The sequence below is a fragment of the Rhinopithecus roxellana genome, chromosome 17 (genome assembly GCF_007565055.1).
Source record: "Rhinopithecus roxellana isolate Shanxi Qingling chromosome 17, ASM756505v1, whole genome shotgun sequence".
NCBI lineage: Eukaryota > Metazoa > Chordata > Mammalia > Primates > Cercopithecidae > Rhinopithecus > Rhinopithecus roxellana.
Window position 1 is genome coordinate 3,765,383 of NC_044565.1, and position 24,865 is coordinate 3,790,247.

Sequence of the window (24,865 nt, forward strand, 5' to 3'; positions counted from 1 at the left end):
TCTTTTTGCTTAGGATTGTCTTGGCTATATGGGCTCTTTTTTGGTTCCATATGAAATTTAAAGTAGTTTTTTCTAATTCTGTGAAGAAAGTCAATGGTAGCTTGATGGGGATAGCTTTGAATCTAAAAATTACTTTGGGCAGTATGGCCATTTTCACCATATTGATTCTTCCTATCCATGAGCATGGAATGTTTTTCCATTTGTTTGTTTCCTCACTTATTTCCTTGAGCAGTGGTTTGCAGTTCTCCTTGAAGAGGTCTTTCACATCCGCTGTAAGTTGCATTCCTAGATATTTTATTCTCTTTGTAGCAATTGCGAATGGGAGTTCACTCGTGATTTGGCTCTCTGTTTGTCTATTATTGGTGTATAGGAATGCCTGTAATTTTTGCACATTGATTTTGTATCCTGAGACTTTGCTGAAGTTGCTTATCAGCTTAAGGAGTTTTGGCGCTGAGATGATGGGGTTTTCTAAATACACATTCATGCATCTGCAGAGACAGTTTGACTTCCTCTCTTCCTATTTGAATACCCTTTATTTCTTTCTGTTGCCTGATTGCCCTGGCCAGAACTTCCAATAGTATGTTGAATAGGAGTGGTGAGAGAGGACATCCTTGTCTTGTGCCAGTTCTCAAAGGGAGTGCTTCCAGCTTTTGCTCATTCAGTATGATATTGGCTGTGGGTTTGTCATAAATAGCTTTGAACATCCCTTTCTTATCCAGTCACTTTATTCTAGGACAAAATTTATCATACAAGATTCTTTCTTTCCTAAAATTATTTCTCTTTAAGCTTTCTTACCAAAAAATACCACTTTATTTCTATAATTTTCTTTATATTTCCCTTATTTCCTCATTCCTTTTACCTTGTTTTATACATAACTTTTCAATACACTTTGAATTAGATAAAAATTAAAAGACTTTTTTTTAGAAAGATGGTTTTCTACAATATGTTTTTCTTGGAAAATACCCGAATAATGAAATACTTATTATTTAATTTAACTTTATATTCTCAATTATGACGAGTTTGTCCACAAATATTTATCCCATTACATTTACCTAATTATTTTATTTTAACTGTTTACCTAGATTATTTATGAAAACTGTGATAGCCATCATTTAAAGTTATGAAACTGCAATAACTGAGACAGCAAAAAAGATCTGAGCTAGCTGACTCCATCTTGCTTCTAACCTCCAAACTGTCCTTGTTCATTCCTGGGCATAGGCTGAACTAACTTTGGGGGGAACTTAGTTATAGTTTAGCTTTGAAACAAAGATTATAACAGTCCTTTTCCAAAACAAACCTCCTTCCTGCCTTTGGACTAGATTGCATAAAGCCATAAGGTTAGAAGTTATGGTAATTTTACTAAATAATGCAAGATGTAGCTATTTTCATTAAACCAATATTAATGTCTTATTTATTAAAGATTAAACAAGCAAAGATCATTCTGTTTTGGGCTGGGTTTATAGTTTTGTAACCCCATGCCAAATTTTGACACCTTATGGTATTTGACAGGGATAAGTATAAAATTGCTTGATTAATAAATCCAAACAAAAATGTATGCTGGCAATTTTTTTTTCAGGGCAGTCATTACTTAATTTTTAAAACTCTTATTTAAATTTGCAATGTTTTAAGTCAACATCACTTAAAGTAGTAATCAACAGAGTTTAGGAGAACATAACAATACTCTTTCTCTTAGAAAATACAGCAAAAATATAATTTTTTACAGTTTTGCTCCCAAAGTTTTCTCTGCAGTAACATACCTTACTCACCTTTACAATAGGTTTGTTGTGAGAATCATGTAATGTAAACCCTGGGCGTTCTATGAAGCATTTTTAAACTTCTAGTTTACACTCTACTGACTCTTATTCAAGTGTTTTTAAAAATATATTTAAAAAACTGGCCAGGCGCAGTGGCTCACACCTGTAATTCCAGCACTTTGGGAGGCCAAGGCGAGCATATCACGAGGTCAGGAGTTTGAGACCAGCCTAGCCAACATAGTGAAACCCCATCTCTACTAAAAATACAAAAATTAGTTGGATGTGGTGGCGTGTGCCTGTAGTTCCAGTTACTCAGGAGGCTGAGGCAGGAGAATCACTTGAACCCGGGAGGCAGAGGTTGTGGTGAGCTGAGTTTGTGCCACTGTGCTCCAGCCTGGACAACAGAGCAAGACTCTCTCTCTCTCTCTCTCTCTCTATATATATATATATATACACACACACACACATATATATATATATAAAACATTTATTACAGAAATATCTACTACTATTACTAGTCAAGAAAGCAAACTTAGGTAAAGGAAAGACTTAATATTTTGCCTTATATACATCTTAATCACCCTAATGGTAAAAACTCACATGAAACTTTAAGATACAAGGTGATACGAGAATCTCAACATGGAAGCTATCACTATAACTACAAGCAGTGTACAAACGTGCTTCTACTTTTACCTACATAAGCTGACAGATGTTTAAAACACTGGATTAACAAAGATCTTTTAGTAAAGTGACTTAGGCAAGCTTAAACTAGCAAGGATTAAGGATGAATCCTTATTAATTAATTGGAAGATCTGTGACATGTTGTATATTTCATTTTACAAAATCAGAAATACTTATCTCCAAACAAGACAAGAAGACATGGTCTACCTGTCAAAAAAACCACCACTCAGAAATATTTTTCATCCACAATGCAAGAAAAACATAAAATCTTTTAAATTGCACATTGGCACCAAAAAGGTCAACTGCCCGGCCTTCTTGGATTAGAAAAACTAAAGCTGAGTGTTCAGTAGTTTTGCAGACCTTTGAACATGTCTAAGCTTTTAAATCAGTAAAATGCTTTCTAATAATTCTGATTACAAAAGTAATACATACTTCTAAAAAATTCAAACAGGGCCGGGTGCAGTGGCTCACGCCTGAAATCCCAGCACTTTGGGAGGCCAAGGTGGGTGGATCACCTGAGGTCAGGAATTACAGACTAATCTGCTCAACATGGGGAAACCCCATCTCCAGAAATACAAAATCCAGAAATACTGAAAATACAAAAATTAGCCAGGCATGGTGACAGGTGCCTGTAGTTCCAGCTACACAGGAGGCATGGGAGGCTGAGGCAGGATAATCATCTGAACCTGGAAGGCAGAGGTTGCAGTGAGCCAAGTTCATACCACTACACTCCAGCCTAGGTGACAAGAGTGAAACTCCATTTAAAAAGAAAAAAAAAAAAAATTCAAACAAAACAAAATGAAAAAAAATACAAAGTGAAAGGCCCTACAAAACCCCCTCTGGGGCCCATCCCCCCAGCCCCCTCAAACGAAATCACATTGAACAATTTGGTGCATATCTTTCCAAACCTTTTGTTCTACACATATAAAAAACATACATGCTTTGATTTGGCTCAGACTGTACACAGTATTTTCCTGCTTGCATTTTACACTTAATATATCTTTGACATCTTTGTATGTCAGTACATGTTGGCTCGATGATATTCTATCATTAAATACCCTTCCAAAAATGGCAAAATCACTTTAAAAAATCATTCACATGAGTACATATTTACAATTTTAAAAGAAAACGGACAGAATCCCAAAACATAACACCAACAAACCTCTAAAAATAATCTCTATCTTTCCACTAGCATGGAACAATTCATTCCTTTTTCACACAAAACGAATTATGTGATTGGAAAGATTAATCTCCACATTTATATACAGAATGTTCTATTCGTTAAGCCTATCTGAAAAGAATAAAAAATTCAGATGATTAATTCACTTACACTTAGAAATTAAGTCAATATACTGTGAATACACATTGTGATCAGTTATAATATGCTTCTTCTTAGTCTAGGGTTTCAATTAAATAACGGTAAAAACAATTGGGTAAATAAGACAGCTAATAACTGAAAAATCCAGAAATTCAAAGATTATATTGCCAACTAAAACACTGCCATTTACATTTTTTTTTCCTACTTGGTAGCAAATGCTAATGGAATTCAATCCTGATTACTTAAAGTCAGTTCACATCACACATTTAATCAGGGTAATAAGAACATAACATGCCTACTATAGCGTTAGATTAAGACATAAAATTTTTTTGCTTGAATGTAATGATGGCGTACCACATGGGACATTTGTCAATCGCTTCAGCACATTGTTTATGAGTGACTGGATGTCCACAAGGAATAAAAATGACAGCAATATTTATATCCATACAGATTTTGCAAAGCTTCTCCTCTTGCAGGCGCCTTAGCTGCTCTTCAGTACTAATCTCTTTCTGCAATGGAGTCTGACTTGATTCGTCTTGTGTACTGTCTTTCTGAGCCTTCGCTGGATCTGCAACCAGAACCTCAAGTGATTTATGGTTGCTCCCAGATGTCTGAATTTTTTCCTCCATTATTTTCTTAATGTCCCTGAAACTGAACCCCATTCACGTAGCTTCCTGTACCATAGGATTATGGAAGATGGTATCAATTTTTCTAATTAGTGATGGTGTTTTTTCAACAGTTCTTACCAGACACTCCTCAAGTGAATAGGATAAATGAATATTGTTTATACACTCTCATGTCTTCTGTTCTAGCAGATATTTACACACTGGATGCCATTTAGCATGTTGTTCCCAAGGGTCTTCACTGGGCTTTCAATCAGTTACCCACCCCCCCTCCCCCCACAGTGAAAGCACTTTACTTTATCACCTTCACCTAAAGCATAAAATCCAGCTCTTCCAAGCTGCTCCTTGTTCACTGAATATATCCACATCCCAAAAGTAGTGATCCATACTTCATAATCTGCCACGTATGGATGGATTTCTTGGAGGATTTGTTGAATTCCGGAAATTCCACGCCAGGACAGCTGGCCCAAACTACCCGTGACAATCTGCTTGGTACAAGGGGAGGGTCCTAGAGAGGGTGCAGCCCAAGCCCCAATCTGGAAATGACAACTTGGTTCTGCAGCCAGGCCCCAGCCACTGGGGTCTCACATCCCTCGATTAGCACCATGCCAGCTCGGGGTGCTGCCAAGGTCCTGCCACTTCCCCAGCCAGAAGCGGGCAGCAAGAAATAACGAAGCCCTCCTACCACCCCTCACCCCACCAACCCTCACCCCATTCCACCCCCACCTTGGCTGTAACCCAGAACCTGCTGGCAATTCTTAAGACATTTCTAATAATTTTAAAGCTAGCTTATTTATTAAAGATTTTACTTAAGTTACATAAACTTGAAAAAGTATTCGACTTGTCTTTTCCTTTTACCTGATAAAGTATTTGATTCAAGTGCTTTTATTGTCTTAAGCCAATTAATTAGAGCTCCACTGTATATTTTCAGTAGTGAAAAATTGTGTACACAACACATAAATACATAGACGTATTAGGCATGCCAATAGAAGTACATCTTATAGATTCATAAAGACCTTTTTTTCTTTTCTACCTGAGAGTTTTAAGTTCTTGATAACTTGTTTCACTACTTTGGCAGTTGTCAGCTAAATAGCCCTAAATCTGCATATTAAAGTAAGGGAGGAGACCACCCCTCATATTGTCTCATGCTCAATTTCTGCCTCCAAAGAAAGAAGAAGTAAAAACTAAAAGACAGAAATGAAATCCACAGGCAGACAGCCCGGCGCCGCACCCTGGGCCTGGTAGTTAAAGATCGACCCCTGACGTAACTGGTTCTGTTATCTATAGATTACAGACATTGTATAGGAATGCACTGTGAAAATCCCTATCTTAATTTGTTCTGATCTAATTACCAGTGCATGCAGCCCCCAGTCACGTACTCCCTGCTTATTCAGTCATGACCCTCTCATGTGCATCCCCTTAGAGTTGTGAGCCCTTAAAAGGGACAGGAATTGCTCACTCGGAGAGCTCGGCTCTTGAGACTAAAGTCTTGCCGATGTCCCCCGCCGAATAAACGCCTTCCTTCTGTAATTCGGTGTCTGAGTTTTGTCTGCCGCTTGTCCTGCTACATTTCTTGGTTCCCTGACCGGGAAGCGAGGCGATTGGCGGAAGGTCGAGGCAGCTCCTTAGGTGGCTTAAACCTGCCCTGTGGAACATCCCTGCAGAGGACTCCGACCAGCCCAAGCGACGTGGATCCTGAGAGTGCTCCCAGGTAGGCATTTGTCCTGGTGGGACGCCTCGCCAGAGCAGTGTGAGGCAGGCCCCCGTGGAGGATCAATGCAGTGGCTGAACACCGGGAAGGAAAGGGCACTTGGAGTCTGGACTTCTAAAACTTGGTAAGACTAGTCTTTGAAACTTGCCCACTCCATTTGACTGGAAGAGTGGCCTGATCACCCATGGTGTGCCTTTATTGGCACTTTGGTTTTGATTTTGATTTGGTTTGAATTGCTTGACAGAATTGGTCTTGGGAACTTGCCTACTCCATTTGAGTGGAAGCATGGCCTGATCACCCACGGCGTGCCTTTATCAGCACTTTGGTTTTGGTTTTGACTTGGTTTGAATTGCTTGACAGGATTGGTCTTGGGAACTTGCCTACTCCATTTGAGTGGAAGCATGGCCTGATCACCCATGGTGTGTGTGCCTGTACCGGCACTTTGGTTTTTGTTTTTGACTTGACTTGGATTGCTTGATACTTTGGTTTGAGTTTTGGATACTTGGATTTCTGGATACTCTGATTTTGGTTTTGATTTTGGTTTGGTGCAAAGTACAAAAGTGTGTGTGTGCCCTTTTTACCCATTCTTTGCTTTGTGGTGTGTGTGTGGTGTGAGCGTGGTGTTTTGTCTAGAGGAAATATGGGTGAGACACAAAGTAAGCCCACCACACTAGGAACTATGTTGAAAATTTTCAAAAACAAAAGGATTTAAGGGAGACTATGGAGTACTATGACACCAGGAAAACATAAAACTTTGTGTAAGATAGACTGGCCAGCATTAGAGGTAGGTTGGCCATTAGAAGGAAGCATGGACAGGTCTCTTGTTTCAAAGGTATGGCAAAAGGTAACCTGTAAGCCAGGGAACCCAGACCAGCTTGTTTTAGATCCCCTGCCCACAACATATGGTGGTTGAGAGAACACAGCATAAGCGGCTGGCAGAGGCAAGGAAAGACCAGCAGAGAGAGAGAAAGGAAAGAGACAGAGAGGAAAAGAGGCAAAGAGAGAGAAAGAGAAGAAGAGACGGAGAGGAAGAGACAGACAAAAAGGGAGTCGAGAGAGAGAGAGAGAGAGGAAGATAGAGGCAGAGAGAGAGAGGAAGAGACAGAGGCAAAAGGAAAGTCAAAGAGAGACAAAGTCAAAGAGAGAAAGAAAGAGAGAGATATACAAGTAGTTAAGATAAAAAAAAGGTGTATCCTGTTCCTTTAAAAGCCATCATACCAATTCTAATTTGGACAAAACAAGGTCTTATTAATAGCAAAAGATAATTAAAATCCCAAACATACAAGGTTTTCAACAAAAGTAAAGTTTGCTAAAAGTTAACTAGTGTAACATGTATTGTAGTAACTTCTAATCTTGTGGCCTTAGACAGTAGTCCACAGACATTAAAAAAAAAAAAAAAAGGTTCGCTTTGGAAAAGAATGGTTATCATCTTCGGAAAAAAAAAGAAAAAAGGGGGGGCGGAATTTATATAAAAAGAGTGTTATATGGTAAATTTGTGTCCTGAAATAAATTAACTGGTTGTTTAAAGAAAGAAATGTTTGTAATAAGTCAGAAAGTTAAGGCATGTAAAAAAAAGTTGCCTGTAAAAGTCGTGAAAAAAAAAGGTTATAAAAAAGGTGTGTTAAAAAAATTTATGCAAAAAATGCTGTATAATTTAAAAGTAACTAGGCCTCCTGAATGTAAAACTATTGAAGAAAAAAAAAAACAGTTTATTTGCAAGGTGTATAAGAAAAGCAAAATATACCTTTGGTAAAAGGATTATAAGCAGGCATAAGAATGCACATTTTTACCTACATTAAAAAGTTAAAAATTATTGTTTTGAAGGTTTAAGCAAGCTTTAAAACATTAATTGTAAAGAACATTCTGTGTGTAAACACATTAGCTAAAGTTAAAGAAATATCATCCAGTTTTTCTGTGAACTGGAGATTAAAGTAAAAGCATAAAAGGTTTTTCTTAAAGCACCAACCTGCTCTTTAGCAAAAATTATAAAAGGTTAAAAAGAGTCTATAAAATCTTACCTTATGGTCAAACATTAAAAATTAAATAAATATGTCTACAAGGTTTTATTAAAATTAGGTTTAACATTAATAACACACTAATATAAAGATAACATTTAGCTTATCTGGTATAAAAAATCATACGAGAAGCATTGCTAAATGTAAAATGGTATTTGGCTTTCTTTGGTTTAAAAACTAATAAAAATAGGTGCTAAAGGAAATTTCTCAGTAAAAAGACACTAAGGACTATAAAGTCTCCACATTAAAGTCCCCACATTTAAACTCACACACACACACAAAAACTAAAAGTCTTTTAGCACATGTACCACCCCTAGAGTTTCCAGTAAACCAGCAACAGCCTGAATATCACGTTCTCATCGAAAGGTGGAAAGAAGAAAAACTTGAGCCAGCCTGGGAAGGACCCTACCTTGTGCTGCTAACCAAGACTGCTGTACGTACAGCAAAAAAAGGATGGACTCATCACACAGGAGTCAAGAAAGCTCCACCCCGTCCAGAGTCGTGGGCCATAGTCCCAGGGGAAAACGCTACCAAACTAAAGCTAAGAAAAATTTAACTCTTTTAATCTATTCTATTACTCTTTCTTCTTTCTTCATTCTGTTGCTGACCATCTAGTTATTAATATAACCAAGTCAATTTCCAAGTCAAAGACAGCTTTCTACTTCAGAAAAGTACTTCTGTTCCTCATGACTCTCTTCAGACTAGGCATTAGTGAACTAGGACCATTTAATCTGGGGACATTTCGATAAAGACCCCAGTGCCAATCAGGAGTGTTGCCCCCCAATGTAGAGCTTTCATGCCATAGTTGGTCCAACGTTCTGTGGACCACTAAAGAGCAAGGATGGACTGCCCCAACTGGTTTTTGTAATTTCCCTAAAACCATACATTCATTTTACTAGAGGACCATAAAAGTTAAAGACTTAAAACAAACTTTAGCAATTAAGAGAGGATACCAAGATCCAAATGCCTGGTTAAAATGGATCAAATATTCCATCTGCACATTAAACAAAAGCAATTGTTATGCTTGTGCACATGGCAGGCCAGAGGCCCAGATTGTCCCCCTTCCACTAAGGTGGTCCTCCAGTCAACCAGGCATAGGCTGCATGATAACTCTTTTCCAGGATTCTATGGCCTGGAGTAATAAGTCATGCCAAGCTCTCTCTGCTATATCCCAAAGTCCCTGCGGGTCAGCCCCCAAGGGCCATCCAGCTTCCGTCTCCCAACATTAAGTTCACTTCATGTCTCTCACAGCAGGGAGGAAACTTAGCATTCCTTGGAGACGTGAAAGGATGCAGTGAGCTTAAGAATTTTCAAGAGCTTATCAATCAGTCAGCCCTTGTTCATCCTTGAGCTGATGTGTGGTGGTACTGTGGTGGACCTTTACTGGACACTCTGCTCAATAACTGGAGCGGCACTTGTACTTTAGTCCAATTGGCTATTCCTTTCATCCTGGCATTTCATCAACCAGAAGGGAAAAAAAATAATTAGACATCATAAAGTGAGAGAAGCCCCTTATGGGTCTTTCGACTCTCATGTCTATTTAGGCACAATTGGAGTCCCACGAGGAATACCAGATCAATTTAAAGCTTGAAATCAAATAGCTGCAGGATTTGAGTCAATATTTTAGCAGGTGACAGTTAATAAAAATGTAGATTAGATAAACTACATCTATTACAACCAACAGCAACGAGCTTTTCATGAGTTAAAAGAAAATCTCATGTCGGCCCCAGCCCTGAGGCTACCTGACCGGACAAAACTCTTTACACTCTACGTGTCGGAAAGAGAAAAAATGGCAGCTGGAGTTTTAACCCAGACTGTGGGGCCTAGCCAAGGCCAGTGGCCTATCTCTCAAAACAGCTAGACAGGGTTTCCAGAGGCTGGCCCCCAGGTCTAAGGGCCCTAGCAGCAAAGGCCCTGTTAGCACAAGAAGCAGATAAACTAACCCTTAGGCAAAACCTGAATATAAAGGGTCCCCCCATGCTGTGGTAACTTTAATAAATACCAAAGGACATCACTGGTTAACAAATGCTAGTTTAACCAAGTACCAAAGCTTGCTATGTGAAAATCCCCACATAACCACTGAAGTTTGCAAAACCCTAAACCCCGCCACCTTGCTCCTGGTATCAGAGAGTTTATTCTAGCAGGCCCAACTTCCGAGACCATCCTTAAACATTAGTAGACTGTGAGCTATACGTGGAGAGGAGCAGCTTCGCCAACCCCTGCAAAGTGACTCTGAAGAAGATGACAAGCTCTGCTTCAGTCACACCTGGAAGCTGACTGGTCCACGCATGGCTGAAGCATGTGGAAACTCATCACAGGACTCATTTTCCTTAAAATTTGGACTTGTACAGGTTACAGGTTACAGACTTCAACTGACCTTCCTCAGACTGAGGGCTGTTCCCAGTGTATACATCAAGTCACTGAGGTAGGACAAAAGGTTGCTACAGTCCTATTATTTTACGGTTATTATAAGTGTACTGGAACTCTAAAAAGAACTTGTTTGTATAATGTTATTCTATACAAGGTACGTAGCCCAGGAAATGACCAACCGGATGTGTGTTATGACCCATCTGAGCCTCCCATGACCACAGTTCTTAAAATAAGATTAAGGACTGAGGACTGGTGGGAGCTCATAAACGATATAAGTGTTAGCTGAAATGGAAAAAAAAAAAAAAAGGGGGGGGTGCCCAAACAAGTCACCTTAAAATTTGATACCTGTGCTGTCATTAATAGTAATAAGTTAGGAATAAGGTGTGGTTCTCTTAATTAGAAAAGAGGCTATATAGCAGAAAATAAGTACATCTGTCATAAATTAGGGCTGTGTGGAAATAAATGTAAACACTGGTCTTGTGTCATTTAGGCCACCTGCATAAAAGAAAAAAAAAAAATGATGAAAACGATCCAGTCCACCTTCAGAAAGGAAAAAATGGCCCTTCCCGTACTAAGGGACAATGTAACCCCTTAGAGCTAGTACTAACCGATACCCTTGATCCTGACTGGAATAAAGAGGAGTGTGTGACCTTAGGAATTGACGGGGCCAGACTGGATCCTCGAATAAATATCTTGGTTCGAGAAGAAGTTTACAAATGCTCTCCTGAGCCAGTGTTTCAAACTTTCTATGATGAACTAAATGTACTAGTACCAGAAATTCCAGGAAAAACAAGAAATTTGCTTTTGCAATTAGCCGAGCATGTAGCCCAGTCTCTCAATGTCACTTCATGTCATGTATGTGGAGGAACTGTAATGGGAGATCAATGGCCAAGGGAAGCCCGAGAATTAGTGCCTACAGACCCAGTTCCTGATGAATTCCCAGCTCAAAAGAATCACCCTGATAATTTCCAGGTCCTAAAAGCCTCAATTATTGGACAATATTGCATAGCTAGAGAAGGAAAAGAATTCACTCACCCTGTAGGACGACTTAGTCGTCTGGGACAGAAACTGTGTAATGGTACCACAAAAACAGTCACTTGGTGGAGTTCAAATCAAACAGAGAGGAATCCATTTAGCAAATTCCCAAAGTTGCAAACCATGTGGACCCACCTGGAGTCCCACCAGGACTGGACAGCCCCAACTGGATTGTATTGCATATGTGGGCATAGAGCTTATGCCAAATTACCTGACCAGTAGGCAGGTAGTTGTGTTATTGGCACTATTAAACCATCTTTCTTTCTACTGCCCATAAAAACAGGCCAACTCCTGGGCTTCCCTGTCTATGCTTTGCATGAAAAGAGAAGCATAGCTATAGGAAATTGGAAAGATGATAAATGGTCCCCTGAGAGAATCATACAATATTATGGGCCTGCTACTTGGACACAAGACGGCTCATGGGGATACTGGACCCCCACTTACATGATCAACCAAATCGTACGGTTACAAGCTGTCTTAGAAATAATCACTAATAAAACTGGCAGAGCCTGACTATTCTGGCTCGGCAAGAAACTCAGATGAGAAATGCTATCTATCAAAATAGATTGGCTCTTGACTACTTGCTAGCAGCTGAAGGAGGGGTCTGTGGAAAATTTAACCTTAGTAATTGTTGTCTACACATAGATAATCAAGGGCAAGTAGTTGAAGACATAGTTAGAGATATGACAAAACTGGCACATGTGCCCGTGCAAGTGTGGCATGGATTTGATCCTGGGGCCATGTTTGGAAAATGGTTCCCAGCGCTAGGAGGATTTAAAACTCTTATAATAGGAGTTATAATAATAATAGGAACCTGCTTACTGCTCCCTTGTTTGATACCTGTACTTCTACGAATGATAAAAAGCTTCATCACTACCTTAGTTAACCAAAATGCCTCAGCACAAATGTACTACATAAATCACTATCAATCTGTCTTGCAAGAAGACATGGATAGTGAAAATGAAGTGAGAACTCCCACTAATAAAATGAGTGAGAGTCTCAAAAGGGGGAAATAAGGGAGGAGACCACCCCTCATATTGCCTGATGCTCAATTTCTGCCTCCAAAGAAGGAAGAAGTAAAAACTAAAAGGCAGAAATGAAATCTACAGGCAGACAGCCCAGCGCCACACCCTGGGCCTGGTAGTTAAAGATCGACCCCTGATGTAACTGGTTCTGTTATCTATAGATTACACACATTGTACAGGAATGCACTGTGAAAATCCCTATCTTGTTTTGTTCCGATCTGATTGCCAATGCATGCAGTCCCCAGTCATGTACCCCCTGCTTGCTCAATCAATCATGACCCTCTCATGTGCACCCCTTTAGAGTTGTGAGCCCTTAAAAGGGACAGGAATTGCTCACTCAGAGAGCTCGGCTCTTGAGACTGAAGTCTTGCCAATGCCCCTGGCCAAATAAACCCCTTCCTTCTGTAACTCGGTGTCTGAGGAGTTTTGTCTGCCGCTTGTCCTGCTACAAAAGGAAACAACTCTTAGACGAAAATTCAGATAGCGAAATATACATCTCAAGGTACAGAGAGAAAAAGTCTGGTGGTGCTAGAGACAGATTAAGGATGGATGCCAAATCAACCATAAAATTATAGAAATCTATCATAAGATTGTATCAGGAGACCAATTTTATTTACATTGAGACTACCTATGTTTTAACTGGATCTCTGAGCTCTGGGCAGAGCCCACCCTGAATCCTGGTCTCCAAAAAGGGAAAATTATTACGAGTCTAGACCATGTGATGCTTTTACAGTGCACTTAAAAAAAAGCTATTTTTTAAAAGACATTTTTACATGTCTAAACTACATTCTGCCTTGAAAACCCAAGAGTAGCTTCTGTTGCAATAGCTAGTCAAAAATATAATAGTCAAAAAAATCAGGTAACACAATACAAATGCAAGCAGTTTAAGAGCTGAAATGAACTTGTTTGTTTACACTCTAGGGATTCCATAAGGAAAAATAGAAGTTTATCCCCAAAAGGGAGCCTAGCACCTTCTCCATTTTCTTTAAGGAACCCCAGGCTATTATCAACTATTTTAGGTCTCTCATTCAGCAGACGGTGCAAGAGAAAGGAGAGACAGCAGAAGTAAATGAAGAAAACAGAATCCAGTCAACTGAGAAGAAAAAAACTTTTGCTCATAAAACAGACAAGTTCCTAGGAGAGGAAAAAAAACAAAACATGAAGGTCTTTTAAATACAAACATGCACATAGACACATACACACTTCTTGAATCGTTAGCTTTTAATTAAGCTCACTTTTAACCATTGAGGTCCTTTAAAAAAAATCTTTTAAAATCTTATTACCATATTTCAGCTAGGACAAATTGCTGCTACTTCAGAAGTACGAAGTATCAAACCAGAAAAGGCTTGATTCAGGAACCAAACCCAGGCTGTCGTGGTAGAAAAGAAAGCAGAACCCTAGCTATGGAACTGCAGCATGGGGCGACAGCCATTGCTCTTTCAATTCGGCCTGGCTAGCAAATGGTGGCCTTGTTATGTAAATGAAGCCCCTTTAGTGGTCAAAATTAAAAATCTTTGCCTTTTTTTTTTTCTTTTGCTGGCCGTTTTCCACCCAACCACACCACCTTTGTGTGTGTGGGAGGGTGGGAATTTAGCCACTTCAGAGGCCTCATTCCCCACAATTTGGAACTTCCCTTTGGATTTGATCAAGTCAGACAGAATAGGTCAAACTCACTGGGAAAAAGACTGAAACAACAATAAAAACAGAAACAAACAGTTAAGCAAAACAAATGATCGCACAACTTATATGATTACTGAGTGCTCTAATGGTAAGGAGAAATTGAGACCAGCTGGTTGTTAAACTTTAGCAAGACAAAACCCCAATTCAGCTACTTACCTAGGGATGGGTCTCCGGCTGAAGACTGCTCACTACCATTCTAGAAGCAAGAAAAAACTTGAACTCGTCTTCCCTGCTGGGAGTGAGCTCAAACCCCTTAAAAGAGTTACCTGTCTTCCATCATCATGGAAGCAGGAAATCTTGCCTTCCTTGCTGGAAGCAAGTAAAACTCAAAACACACACACACACACACACACACACACACACACACACACAGGGAGTCATACAGCAAAATAAACTTTTGATCTTGACCAAATTTGGGGAGATCAGGAATTCTCTGGAGGAGATGCTTTCAGACCTCAGCAAATTGTCCTACTGGTTTGAGCCATAAAGTTAGCTCATGCTGGTACCAAACACCAATAGATTTGTCAAAGGTAAGGGGCATCTCCACTCAGAATCCCTTCGTGGTTACCCAAATGTGAATCTTGAAAATCTGAGACAGGTTTCAGTTAATTTAGAAAGTTTATTTTGCCATGGTTGAGGACACCCACCCATGACAGAGCATCAGGAGGTCCTGACCACATGTGCCCAAGGTAGTCAGAGCACAGCTTGGTTTTATACATTTTAGGGAGACATAAGACATCAATCAATATGTGTAAGATGTACACTGGTTCCATCCAGAAAGGTGGAACAACTTGAAGCAGGGAGGGAGCTTGCAGACCACAGGTAGATGAGGGACAAACAATTGCATTCTTTTGAGTTTCTGGTTAGCCTTTCCAAAGGAGGCAATCAGATGTGTATTTACCTCAGTGAGCAGAGGGATGACTTTGAATAGAATGGGAGGCAGAAAAGTCAAGCAGTTCCCAGCTTGACTGGACCCACCAGTGGTCCTGGGCCCAAGGTGGCAACCACCTGTGAGGCTGAGTAAACTCATTTCCCAACCTCCTCTAGCAGCCCCAGTAGAGATACAGAGGAAGCAGACTAGCGATACAACCCAGCCTGAAGTTTTGTCTGGTGAGTGTAATGGAATAAAAATGGGAAGGGTGCTGAGGAGACCAGTAAGAAAATGGTTGAAGAGACGGGGCACAGAAATTAAGCTGGATCAAAAAGGACGGAAAAGCAGAAAGGGCTGATAGAGAGAGGGGATGTCTACGGGTTCGCGGTCCTGAAAAGGACAAATCACTGGTGCTTTGAGAAGAGAGAGAGTGAGAAAGCAGGAAGTCTGGAGGCTGTCATCCAAGAGGCGGATATCTGTAAACGTGATTCTAAGAGTCACCAGACCATGGGGGTGGCCAAAGGGAGTGCCTCTTCTCACCTCCTACTCGTAATTCCTTGTACTCAAGACAATAAGTTCCTGGAAAAGAAGTACCCATATTTAATTCATGTGTGTCTTCCTAGCAGTACTAAAAATATTATATGAAAGGTATCAAACCTTTGAGAATGTGTGATGCTAAATTGTTAAGGATGCTGGAAAACTCAGGACATTCCTGAGCCTGAGCCTGAGCCTGTGGTGAGCCCAATGTGGGTCTCCACTTGGACAAAGGCCTCAGGGAACTGATGAGATCTAGGGACAGGGATGCATGCCGGAGCAGCATTCCCGATCCCCACTGCAGCTCAGGCCAGCTGACTGCTTTATGAGTAAACGTTACCAGGGAACACTTTGCAGTCTTCACACACATGCCCACCTGTGACCACTGATCCCTGTAGGGTGACCACTGACATCAGAGATTCGATGGCAGCAATAAAGACAAGGCCATCCTCATTAGGAAGGAAAGGAAGGAGGAGGGAGGAGGGCAAAGGAATCTTTCCTGCTTGTCAACCACGTCCATCTCTGTTAGGTGATTTCCCATGCATGACTTTGTTTATCTTTATAATTACTCTGAGAATTAGGTCTTGATGTCCACATTTTGAACATGAGGACATCCAGCCAGGAAGTTGAGTAACCTCTGGGGATATAGCTGAGAGGGCAAAGCTATATCCAAGCCCCTCTTTGTTTTTTCTGGCTTATCCACTGAGTGCCCCCTGGAATCCACCAGCCCATTTGTGGAGTGCATACTATAGGTAAGATGGCACAGGAAGAGTGGACGTGGGCGATTTTGTCACAGCTCTCCAGGAACTTACACACTGGTGAGGAGGGCCAGGTATGTTCCTGACCAGTCACAGTCAAAGCAACCTCCTACTAATCAAGGAGGCTTGGTACCTAGGGAATGCTATGTTGAAAGGTTCTTTTCTGGGTTTTAAAATGACGGGTCTATTTCCTTGTTCTTAAGATTGCTTTTTTCTGACTAGAACTTAAAAGAAATTTTCAGGAAAACTTCCCTTCCCTGGCACAAAGTAAGCTTGAAATGAATCTCCACGTGGCCTTGATACTTTAAAATATTGCCTCCTATAAAATCAACCTTTAGAAGAAGGAAGTCAAAGAACATGCTAGATTTCACACAGGCTAATTCCTTGAAATTCAGTTGTCTACAGGACAATGCTGTCAAAGAAAAAAATGATTTGCCCAGGCGCAGTGGCTCATGCCTGTAATCCCAGCACTTTGGGAGGCTGAGGTGGGTGGATCACCCTGAGGTCAGGAGTTCGAGACCAGCCTGTCCAACATGGTAAAAACCCCGTCTCTACTAAAAATACAAAAAAAAATTAGCCAGGTATGGTGGTGGGCACCTGTAATCCCAGCTACACAGGATGCTGAGGCAGGAGAATCACTTGAACCCGGGAGGAGGAATCTGCAGTGAGCCAAGTTCAAACCACTGCACCCTAGCCTGGGCAACAGAGCAAGACTTCATCTCAAAAAAAAAAAAAAAAAATCAATGATATTTTTAAATTCATGGTAAGGAAGATTTTATTCAGAACCAGCACAGAAGATATAGGAACCACTGCAATGGGACTTTGCGGTGGGGGAGAGAGACTGGACACAACTATATACACAGCACGGGCAAGGACATATTCATAGCCAGGAAGCAGAGCAAGGATCAGTCGATGCGAAATTACTAAGAGGAAACATGAAAAATAAGGGAGTTTCTGCCTAAACCCACCTAACAGGATCCTTGCTGAAGACAGTACAGGGTGATTGGACACAACCTTGGGGATGGTGGAGGATGGGGAATCCAGTGAGATTTTAAGGGTGATCAGATATTGAAGATAGAAGATTCTTGCTAAAAAAGGATTTTACAAGAAAGTGCACAAATGTGCCTGGGAGAAGGCACATAAAATTTGGTCAAGCAGAGAATATTTGCCAAGGTAAGAGCTAAGTCTTCTGGCAAACAATAGATGCTAAGCCAGCAAGGGTGACATATGCTCAGAGAAAGCACTGAGGGCTTATTTCCTTTTCCCCCAATCTCCACTCAGTGAAGTCTAGTCCCCTTGTCAATGCAGCCATTGGTAAGAATGCAATCAGGCAGGGTCCCATCTCCCAGAGACAGGACTGACTAAGTTCTGCTGAAGAGAAGGCCTGGGGCTGACACTAAGATTTCAGAGTCCTGGGTTTCACCAAGAGTGCAGTGTAGTGCCATGCCCTCTCTCCATCTGAATGCCCATGCGGGCAGGAACAACTGCAGCTAGAAGTCCAGCACTTATGCTGGAGTCTGAGACCTGCCTGATCTGCTAACTAGTCTTGTCCCTCAGCTATAAACTGACCTTGGTAGCTGGCCAGAGAGATGAGCAAGAGATCTCTGACACCTTTAAGTCCCTGTGGAGTAGGATTGTTGGGGAAGGTCATTCTCTTGACTGAGCAGCAATTTCAGAAGGAAGTCTCATGCAGAAGTGAGAGAAGGTAGGGAATCTTGCCTAACAATCTACTGGGTGGGACCCAGGGATGTGATCCTCCCATCCAAAGGCACTCGACTAAATAACTCTAAAATACTTTCCAGGGCTCACTGTTCCTTGAAGAATGGGGAGTAAAACTAAGACAGGAGCCAGCAAGTGAGGATTTGGAAGGAGATGGCTCATTTGATCAGCCTCCACTCAACAATTTTAATCATCCACACTGGCATGGGGACACAATATGAATAAGTTGACAGGGGCCTACTCTGATTAAGCAATGGGCTACTGCAGAGACCTGTCAGTCAAGAGTGGACAGGAGATGATTTCAGGCAGTGAGAACAAAATTAACAAGAGTCATGTGCTAAAAGGTGGCTGGAACTAGGGAGGAGTTTAAGACTAGAGAGGTCTGGGGAGTTGTTTATTTTTGTTTTGTTTTTAAGACAGGGTCTTGTTTGGGCACGGTGGCTCACACCTGTAGTCCCAGCACTTTGGAAGGCTGAAGTGGAAAGATCTCTTGAGCCCAGGAGTTTGAGGCCACTCTGGGCAATATAGCAAGACACCGTCTCTACAAAAAAAATGTGCAGGTTGAGGTTGCAGTGAGCAGAGACACACTGCTGCACTCTAGCCTGGGTGACAGAGCAAGACCCTGTCTCAAAAAAAAAAAAAAAAAAGGCAGGGTCTTGCTGTGTCATGCAGGCTGGAGTGCAATGGTGCAATCATGGCTCACTGCAGCCTGGAACTCCTGAGCTCAAGTGATTCTCCTGCCTTGGCCTACCAACGTGCTAGGACTACAGGTGTGAGCCACCACACTTGGCCTCAGGAGAGATCTTAATAATGAAAGATTGCCTTGCATCCCTTAGGGGCAGGATTGACACATCCAAGATCAGGCAGAAAGCCTGCGCTAAGTGGGGTGAGCAAAGAGAAAGGCTGAGAGCTGGGAAGAGGGAGATGCAGTGTCAGCTAGGATAGGGCCTTTTAGGCTATGGGAGGCTCTCGGAGGAGACCCCACCTAAACTAACCCATGACATTGCAGTAGGGGCCTGTTGAAGTCATGGACTTCTACCTAAAAGCCAGAGAAATGGGTGGAGCCTTTCCTCTGAGGAGGGACTCTAGTCCATAGGCATCTTGCCACCAAAGACACAGACAGGCCCTGGGGGAAGATGGTGGTAGCCCAGCTGGAGGAAAACCATTTACCACCTGAACTAGCCCAGGGTGAGCCATCCAGGCACTCAGGGTGCACACCCATGTATGCACACACAGAATCACACTCCTTCATACTATTCCTCAATTTAGGGGCCTCAACACCCATTTTTTATTTCTGGTTTTGTTTTTTTTGCATGTTTACATTTTATTTATTTATTATTTTGAGGACAGGGTACCACTCTGTTGCCCAGGCTGGAGCACAGTGCAGGGGTGCAATCATTATTGGACTGATGCAAAAGTAATCACGGTTTTTGTCATTAAAAGTTTTGCCATTACTTTTAATGGCAAAAACCACAATTACTTTTGCACCAACCTAATAGCTCACTGCAGCCTCAAAATTCCTGGTCTCAAGGAATCCTCCTGCCTCAGCTTCCTGAATAGCTGGGACTACAGGCACGTGCAATCCCACCTGGCTAATTTTTTTTTTTTAATTTTTTTGCAAAGATAGAAGTTCATTTTGTTGTCCAGTCTGGTTTCAAACTCTTGTCTTTGTGCCTCCCTCTGCTCTGTGCAAGACCTTCTGGATGCCCAGCTAATGAAGACTTTCAGGGAGAGGAAAGGTAAACATAGGTCTCTGAACAAGGGACCAGGGTTTATCAACCACAAACAGCATGTCCAGCTTCCACTGGCAGTCCTACAGGTTGCATTTGCCCCGAGTGTGTGTGGAAGTCCTCTCCCTAGCAGTTGGTTTATACACCAGCCACAGCATAGCATATTCTCTTAAATTGCGGACATTTGCAAAAACTCCTTGAGGACAACTATCATATCTTGTGTACTTTTGTTTTGTTTCCCTTCCTCTGTATACACGCGGGTGCACACACACACACACACACACACCCCTCAGACTGAATGCCTGGTGTGCTGAATGGATGAATGGCTAATGGAAGTCATTCTAAAAGCTACTTTCCTTGGCATACCATCACCTTTGATTTCATCTTTCTGGAACTCCTATGTTCCCAGATGAATTTGGAAAGCCCTCAGAAAACATTTCAAAATTGCTATATAGGAGAAATGGGAGTGTCTCTCTAGAAATTTACCTGCCACAGGTATTTCTGGTAAGACACAGGAAAGATGGCACCACCCATTCCTGGTTAGAGCGTCAATGCCTGTCACCTTCCTGTCCCATAAAACTTTACTAAAGGCGCAGAATTCCCATGGAAGCAGGTGGACACCATTCTGCTTCCAGTCAGCCAGGGGAGCAAGGTGTGCCTTTGTGGCAGGAACTGCGCTTCTCTGCTCTCCCACTTTGAGGCCTCTGGGGCCGGCCTGCTGCCTCCTCATTGACAAGGCTGCTTACTGAGCAGTTCATTCTGAGCTGGACGTAGTGCTTCTGGTGAGTGATTACTTGTATTTAACCCAAAGATATTCTTTCCTAAGAAATGCTTTCCTGTCGGGGGAGGTTAGCTCCAGATGGAAGTCATGAGAGATGGCATGATGGCTGTCATCCATTTGGTTGGATGATATTCGCGGAGTACCACCATGAGCCAGTCATGGAGATGAGCAGTATATGCCAGCCCTGAAGCGGGCACATTAACAGCAAAGGAGACAAGCAAACAAAGCACAATGAGGGAGGTTTCCTGAGGATGCTCAAGACTCACACAGCACAGAGGAAGAGTATCCACCACCCAGCTTGGGAAAGGATTTGTCATAGAGAGGGTGAAGCATGAGCTGAGTCTTGAAAGACTAGAAATTAGCTAAACTACAAGGAGGAGAAGGAAGTTTCCAGTCAGGAAGAACAGGTTATGCAAAAGCACAGAGACTAGAAAGAATATCACATTCAAAGAACTGCAAATAGTCTGGAAAGGTTGTCACGTGGGGTAGGAAAGGAGGGCAGGGGATTCCAGGTGGACCCAGCTTGCCACACTCAGGAGCTTGAACTTATCCACAAAGGAGATGGGCAACCAGTAATGGGTTTTGTGCAAGGGCTTCATGTCACGAGATTTGCTTTTTGGAGATACTTCTATGGCTGATGTGTGAGGAAGGGATGGATGAAGTTTCCATGGCAATCAGGAAAACCAATTAGCAGATGATTCAAATGGCCTAGGGGAAAAGGGAAGAGGACTTGAACTACCGTGCAGTAGTAGAAATGGAGAGAAATAGCAGATCCCAGGCACTCAAGGAGCACTCAAATTGAGCCCTTCAAAGAACCTATGGTAGGTGATGGATGGATGGAGTGTGAGTCCTGGGGTAGCACTGTCTGGGAAAATACTTTCTGGTTGAAACAGGGAAGTGGGCCAGCAGAAATGGAGGGCTTCTACTTTTTACTTTAAATATTTTTATAATATTTGGAACTTTGAAAATGAGCAGATATATTAGCAAAAAGCCTAAAAGGGATATTTTTGAAATCCCTACTAGTTTTAACATACAACTTTCAGCTTGCACACACCATCAATTACCTTTGATAGTGCCTTTCTGAAACTATAATCCCAAATAACAGTCCTTGTAAAAACCTGTTTTGAAAAACGGGCCTTGTACAATAGCCTCATAGATGCTTCGTGGTAGATTTTCTAACATTCTAATGTCAGGGAGTGAAAGGAATCCTGTTAGAAGTTGGTAAATTCTGTAATCTCTATTCATGGTATTAAAGTTTTGCCTTAACACAAAAGTTTAACACCTTTACACAATCAGAATTCCTCATTTTACATTGCTCAGTGATTAGAGGAAATCAGCTACCCAGAGCTTGGAACCTAGACTTGACCAAGGCACCCAACAAATCCTGAGTGGCCTTGCTGAGAACTTCTTCTCCCAGAAGACAGAAAACTCAGTTCCAGCCAAGAAGGGGGAAGCAGTTGAAGAAGTGAAATTAACAAAGTCCTGGAAGGAAATGACCAGATCATCTTTGATTGTGTAATAACCAGAGAGTAGAATACAGAAACGACAGACATTTTGGGAGAGAAGCATTTTATCATAGCTTTTAGAAGAGAAGTATTTTTCAGCATCATAAGCACACAATTCCAAGGATAGATACCTTCAAGGGATTGTTTTTGACAGTTATAGCAAAGTCGTAAAGAAGAATAAAAGGACAAGGAAATCCTCCAGCAACAAAGCTGCCACTTGTAGATGAGAAAGTGAACAGGAATAAGGAAGAAACTCAGAAAAGGGAAGAGAGATCACTAAAAACGCTGATTTGGAAAGTCCCAGTGCTACCCTGAGAGGAGAAACAAATTCACACAGCACGTCACTGCCAGAAGAAGAAAGGAGGGAAGACAGGGGAACAGAGAGTATCCCAATCCTTAAAGGACAATTTGGAAACACTAAGGGGCAGAGGTGAATCTGCCAGGCCAATGTAGTTTAGAATGTCATTCGATCACTGAGAATGAAAACGGAGTCTGCCGATGGGCACTGTGTGGACAGGAGGAGACGGGGCAATAAACATCTGTAACAATTAAAAGTGAGAAATAAAGATCTAGTTTGGGTTCAATTAGCCCATATTTGAGACATAGTTCCAACATTTACTGTTTGTGTGGTCTTAAATAAGTTATTGTCTCAACCTCAGTTTTTGCATAGGTCAAATGGTTCAATATTATCTACTTTAAAGGTCATTATGAAGAGTTAATAAGATAATGAGGAAAAAAGGTACCTGGCACTTAGTAGGTGCTCAGTAAAGGACAGCTTTTTTTTAAGTATTGCTTCTAAATTTGTATGTAAGAAAAAACTGATATAATACAATGATACAAGACAGGGGCTCGCAGGACAAGTCCAGTCACACCCATTCATTTATGTATTATCTGACTGCTTTTCTGAAACAATGCAAGGTTGAGTAGTTGTACCTGAAACATTTATTATCTGACCCTTTACAGAAAATGTTTCCAGACCCTGGGTAAGTGGTACCAAAGCCCCCTCTGTTTGTGGTCCCCTCTCTTATACCCATTAGGTATGAGAAAAGACATAGAGTAGGAAAGCCCTGCCATCCATCTTATCCACGCAGGGGCTTTTTCAATGGATCCAAAGGAAGGACAAGGTCTTATTGGCCTCCCAGAACTGGCATAACAACTCAGACATCAGGGAAAAGCCATTGGAGACCACATAGCTCACCAGCCCCAGCCACCTGCTCATATATCTAAGCCCTCCTTTTTCTAGACCAGGGAGGAGAATGGAATGTCTGTTGGACTCTGCATGTCCCCAGTCTGAGAACCTGGATCCAAGAAGGAGAAGAGGCCCATTGGAGATGGTGCCATAAAAGGAAGTGGACGCAATATGATAAAAATCATAGTGCCTATACCTAAAAAATCCCAGAAGCAGAAGGGAAAGGAGAGAAATATCCACAGAGACAGGTGTGGGTACCCACAACACGTTTCATACTTTAAGATCCCAGAGGTATTTATGGAAATGATAGAAGAAAATGAGACTCATAAGAACAATGTTAGGAAGCCAGTGCCAAGAATGAGATGGGGCTTGGGGAAAATGGTGGGGACAGATTGTTTAGTTCTGTTTTAAGCAAGAGGGTGAACAAGAAAGGAACAGCCCACTGCAAAGAATAGACATCACTACATGTACACACGATTATATAATAACTAACCCATGATTATTTTGCTTGTCTTCTTGTTCAAAATGATTGAAGACCAATGAGATGAGATCAACCTTGATAACTGGTTGGGAAGCCCATGATCAGACACAAGATGGTACCAGGACACTTGCTGCTTTGAATAAATATCAGTCTCCTGTCTTGGAAGAATGACCTGCCAGGGTAAAAAGGAACTTGTAGCTGAGAAAGGCTTTAGTGACTCAAGAGTTGAATAATTCCCCAAAAGCTGGAGCATCCTGGCATTTCCAGCTCTCCATCTCTGCTTGTTCCACTTCCTTGAGGCTACATCACCATCTACATCATCATCACTCTTCCACTCCCTCCCTTAGTGCCAATTATGTCTATAGCGAGATATTTTCTGCCCATTGGGGATCGGAAGGAAGTGCTGTGGCCTGAGCGGTCTCCTTGGGAAGACAGGATCTGATACACACATTGCACAACCTGTCTGTTTGACATAAGAGGTTTCACTTCCTCAGATGGATGGGATGATAGCAGGTTTGGGTCCAAGTTGCAGGGCCAGGATGAGACATGGCAGAACTGTGGAGACTGTTACGTCAGGGGGCATTGCCCCGTGGCTCCAAAATTTCCCTTGAGCGAAAGCATCAGGGGCTCATGCAACCTAGATACTAGTGCTGCTTCAACCACACTGTGCCATTGGATGAGTCACTTCATCCCTCCTAGCCTTGATTTCTTCGTCTGCTGTTCACATTCAAATAGCTATTCATGTCTTCATCTCTGTGGTCCCACCAGACAATCATTAGGGCTCCTCTCAGCTGGCAGATTCTGAGGTCCTAGATGCTACAATTGGAAGATGGAGAAGTAGAAGCTCAAGGTTTCTGACCTGTATCCCAAGTCCCAGAAGTAGAATGGACTAACTCAGAGTTGATGCTCCGGTCCCTTGCATATCTCCCTTCCTGTCACTGGCTTTGATCCTCCTTTGCTCAGCTTATAATCACATCAACAGACCAAAGACATCTCTGTGTTCTGTCAGGAGAGTCCACAAAGCCACCAGCCCTCCAGACCCTGCTGGTTGCTGCATAAAGACTCTGAGGAAGGGTTTGAGGCTG

General features: G+C 41.8%; 1 pseudogene; it reads right to left on the reverse strand.

Moving 5' to 3' along the window:
• Positions 1 to 4,064: 4,064 nt before the first annotated feature.
• On the reverse strand, positions 4,065 to 20,554 carry LOC104672553 (annotated as a pseudogene).
• Positions 20,555 to 24,865: the final 4,311 nt, after the last annotated feature.